This window comes from Vulpes vulpes, chromosome 7 (genome assembly GCF_048418805.1).
Source record: "Vulpes vulpes isolate BD-2025 chromosome 7, VulVul3, whole genome shotgun sequence".
NCBI lineage: Eukaryota > Metazoa > Chordata > Mammalia > Carnivora > Canidae > Vulpes > Vulpes vulpes.
Genome location: NC_132786.1, coordinates 125607952 through 125613037, shown reverse-complemented (window position 1 = coordinate 125613037; position 5086 = coordinate 125607952). Strand labels below are relative to the sequence as shown.

The window sequence follows — 5086 nt, the reverse complement described above, 5'->3', positions numbered from 1 at the left end:
TAAAAAATAAATTTATTATTAAAAAAATACTAAGACGGTGTTTGTTTTCTTCATAAAGGGTTCTGCGCGGGAGCCTCAGCATGAACCAAGGCCACTGTCCCCAAATCCACCGGTAACCGTGGGGTCCAACCACACAGGGTCACAGAAAGAGAACAAAAAGTCAGTATCCCTTAAAAATATTCCTGACTAAGCAGTAAAAAGTATTAATTGTGTTAAATCTCAACCCTCAGCCAAAGTATCGTGTAGGTGAAGGAGAGGCCGACGTCGGAGGCTCGCGTGGCCCCTGCAGGGGCAGGGCTGCTGGAGGGGAGCTGGGCCGGCGGCTTTCTCGCAGAGCACACTCTTCACTGGAGAGAACGACTCGACAAACAAATTCCTATTATTCACAGTTGGATGACTTGGCAGACATCTGCCCAAACGTGAGCGAAGTGAGCTTGTCACAACTGACGCTATTGTGGCCAGTGATAAAATTCAAGCTTTCGTGCAAAAATTAGGATTTGGAAAACTTCTGTCTGCAGTTATGAGCTTGATAGCTTTCTGGTACTTCATGACTTTTCTGAAGAGATTGCTGGTCATCGGTGAATGTAATTTTGGGGGTATTATATAATTAAAGAAAATATGTGAACTTTTGGAGAATCTACATTTCCCGATGAACCAACATAAGAAAGGTTTATTGACGTAGTTCTAGATTCCACATTGCTGCTAATCTTAAAGAAACCACCTCTTGTTGAGTTTGGGGGTAATATCAAAATAGAAGAGCCACAATTACATAAAAAGGCTATTAAAATACTCCTTCATTAATTGCGTATCTATGTGAGATTGGGTTGTCTTCATCTATCTCAAACAAAGTAATATATTTCAACAGATTGAATGTAGAAGCAGACATGAAAATCTACATGTTTTTATTAAGTCAGACATTGAAAAGATTTGTGTAGTCGTAAAATGATGTAACTCAAAAAAAATAAAAATAAAAAAATGAAATAATAAATAAAATTAAATAAAAATAATAAAATTAAATTAATTAAAAAGAATAAAATAAAAAATAAAATAAAATGTCACTCTTTCCACCCAGCTTTTTACTTTGGAAATATAGTTTTTTTTTCATACTAATATGTAACTAATGTCATATAATAGTTTTGTTATTTTATGTTTAAATGAATTAATTACGAACTATTTCTAGATTTTCTTGGTTTTATTTTCCTAATATTAAAACTACTAATAAATATAACCATAATCCACATAACCAAAAGATCTTGGGGTCCTCAGCGACTTTTAGGAGTGTAAATGGGTCCTGAGAATAAGTTTGTTAATCTCTGCTACAGACCAGAGTAACAGTAGTTAACAAAAATATATCTTTATTTTTCCCATGTAATGTGACAATCACTTATAATTGTCTCTGATAAACACTCCACCTCAATTTGGTTTAATTTTTTTTGACATTACTATTGAAATGGTTTCAGTTTTATTTTGCAGTAGTAGAATTCTCATCTCCTAGTGAGACATTGGTTGTATTACTAGTCAATCAGTGCAATGCGGTCTCTACTGCGTCCTAGTGCAGTGCTTAATATAGAATAGACACTCAGTAAGTATTATTGATTGGCAGGAAATGTGTTTAGCAACAAAGTCAATATAAGTAAAAAAAAAAAAAAACTATGAGAGTTAGAGGAAAAAAGGCTCTAGTCATTGCTTTATCCAATTGTGAGCACAATTTCTACATTTTATCCATTTCCACAAAAACTCATAGTTTGTGTCTCTATTGCCGTTTAAAGCTCAAACCTCCCCTCCAGGCTAAATGCCCACTTCTCTAGGAGAACATCATCACCGCATACATTTTAGGTCCTGAATTAATTTAAGGCTTTTCTCATGACATTTTGAGCACATAGGTCACAATATGCTTCTCCCTTTTTCCTCTCCCTGTATTTCACAACCAGTTCATTTCTGTTACTTCCTCCAAATTTCTCACAAGATGGAAAGTTAAAGAACAAAATTGTAATCAAATCATTAAAGAGTGCCCACAGATTGAAGAGGAACAGAAGGAAAGTAGCTTCTTCTTGTGCGATTAGACCTTCTTATAAAAATCATGAAGTCTTTTGAGATTTTAATAACAATACCTTAACACATATTTGGAAGATTCTTTAGTCTGATTGTTTCAAGACAAATAATCTAGAAGCACAAATTCTAAGTTATGCAAAGCTCAATAAAAATGCGTAGAATCATTTACTGTATTATCTTCAGTTTGTTTCTATAGCTGTCTGGACAGCAGTGAGCTAAACAATGAGGCAGTTATAACAACAGTAAAATACTTGGCATTTGCTGAGTATTTACTCTGTACCAGAGGTTGTTTCTCCTTTTTTTTTTCTTTAGGACCTTGCATGCATTATCTTATTAATCTTCACAAGCAATCCTTTGACTCTATCGCATGCATATGTGCATGCGTCTGTGTATCAATACGGGCTACTCGTTCACTGGTCCATTTGTGCTAATCATTTGCATATATTTTTACCCATTTTCTGTAAAAAGTGGAGTCCTAAAACAATTCTCTGCTAGGACGCCAATTCTGACTGGGGAGGAGAGAAAGGGAAAGGTGAGCAAAGAGAAGAAAGGGATTTAAACGAGGTCGCCAGGAGGATTAAATGTCTCATCAGATATAAATACCTTAAAATTTGTTGTTCTTCTCCAGCTCTTGTAAATGCATAATCTTTTTCTTAGCTGGGTTTGTGAGTTGACAGGTTTCCCGGACATATTTGCAAAACTGGTCTTTCTATTTGACCTGAAAAAGATTCCTCTCTCTGTTGTAATGTAATTCTAGTGATAACTAGACTACAAGCAATAATAGACTGCCCAATTCCAAAACACTTAAGGGGCATTTTGTGATTTTTTTTTCTCTATTACCACAAGAGCACCTATTACCATAATTTCTTATTTTGCTCATGTCTGTTTCATATGCATCACCTCGGGGACTTTTATTGCTCTTATCTACTCAGAATAGTGCCTAGCCCAGAGAGGGTGCCCCCCAAAGTATGTCTACTCAATGAAAGAATAATTTCATCTGTGACTTGAAAGAGTTAATATCTTCCTTTCAGGTCAAATGCACAAATCAATTCTCAACCAGAAAACAGAAAACAGACCACCTATAGCTATTCAGGTCACACACCTGTTTCCTTAAATGTCATCGCCAAAGCGCATTTGATAACTGTGCATCCATCTTCCACTAGCATTAGAGATGTTTCATTAAAAAGCAATATAAGTCCAATTTGTTTTTATATTCACCTTGACAAAAGTAAAAATGGATCATTGAGTAAGTTCATGTGTCTTTTGTGCATTTATGAAATCACACAAACCAATCACAGTCTTATGTTGGGCATCGTTCATTCAATTATCCAGGAGCATCAGTTGATGTTATGATGACCTGAAAAGGTAATATCCAAGGTAGAGATTTGGCCAGAGTATTCCTGTAAGCACAACATTAAACATGTGAATCAAGAACAATTAATTTTTAATGATCAGGCTGTCTTTTCAGGTACTCTTTTCTTTGGACCATCCCTTAACTGGAGGAGAGTTCCCCAGGGCCCACCGTTGGCCTGCGTCTCACTCTGAGCACGTGACTCTGGCCCTTACCATCCAGAGCTGCAGCTTCCTCCGGCACCAACGTGCGGATGACCCCTCAGCCCGTAACAGGTGTCAGCAAGGGCTTGGCCTCTCCAGCCCGGGAGCTCTGTGACAGGCTCCTCAAAACTTTGTGTTTCTCCAAAACCTAATTTAGGACTTCTAGAAGTCTGTATTTCATCTATTATCAGTCAAATCACCCCGTCCCCAGAGTCCCATTCTTTCCTTAGCCCCCTTCATTAGCTCCGCAGCCCTTTTCTGTTCGGTCCTCGGTCCTCGGCCGCCTCTGAGGCCTCCCTCCTCCCTTGTCTCCGGTGTGAATTCCGGCCACACTGCTTCCCTCCCAGATTCTTAGTGATTTCATTGATATTTGGTTTCTGCTGTCACTGTCCGTCCCTTGCTCCAGAGTGACCCTCCAGTCACAGATCACCTTCTACCGTCCGACTTCCGAGGCCGGGCACGACCAGGGGGCCCGCCCGCCGTCCTGCTCAGCGCCGACTGTCTCGGCCTCTCGTCCGCTCTCACCCTCCCTCTTCACACGTCCACGCTCACCTGGGCCAGGTGCACTGGCAACTCCCTGCAGGGGGTGCACAGCCGCACGCCTTCGCCAACACGCTTCCTCCTGCCCCCGCCGCTCGGAGTCGTGCTCCTGGACGTGGATCCGGTATCTCTCTCTTCCTCCGTCCTGCATGCGGTAGTTCTTGTCCATGTCACCATTACCTCTGGGTTGTTAGGACAATCATCGGATCGCAGTATCAATGTTTATCTTCTGCTTTTTAAAGTACATTACTTTTTCACTTGTCATTCTTTAACCTACACACTTTTCAAGGTTCAAGACTGTATCTTGTCCTTCTAAATACACCCAGCAGATTTTTAACATGTTAGTTTCTTAAGCAATGTCACATTTATTATTTTTTTTTAAGGATTTTTATTTATTTATTCATGAGAGACACAGAGAGAGGCAGAGACCCAGGCAGAGGGAGAAACAGGCCCGACGTGGGACTCGACCCCAGGACCCCGGGGTCATGCCCTGGGCCGGGGCCGAACGCTCCACCACTGAGCCGCCGGGGCGTCCCTAGTTATCAGTTGAAGGGATCATACACTTAAGGTACCAAGGTACGACCTATAATCAGAGGACAGCACAAAGTCGTTCTTTGGAACTAGAAAGGACTCACATTTGTTCTAACAGCCCGTGATAGGAAAGAGGGTTCTCTAAGTCCCAGGTTCCTTGTCTGTATGAAGGAACTGAAACCAAATGACAGAATGTATGTAAGAGGCTTAGTGCAGTCCTGGCAAGGAAGCCGTAGAAGGGGACAGTCGTCCTCACCATCATCCTCACCTGCTGACCTGAGGTCACTTGGTGACCTTAGATGAGCAGCTGACAAGACCTGGCAAAGCAGCAGATGGGAGGCCGAGGCTCGGGGGCTCGCCCTCTAGTTTCACCTGGCCTGGTGCACAAGGGCCCCGTTGGCTCCCAGGC

General features: G+C 41.0%; 1 long non-coding RNA gene across 1 annotated transcript; it reads right to left on the bottom strand.

Annotated features, from left to right (window-relative positions):
* Positions 1-885: 885 nt before the first annotated feature.
* Positions 886-5086, bottom strand: LOC140599758 (uncharacterized). Its single transcript, XR_012002773.1, has 2 exons — positions 4159-5086; positions 886-3452 (listed from the first exon to the last, which is right to left on the bottom strand). It is a non-coding gene; the product is annotated as an uncharacterized lncRNA (long non-coding RNA).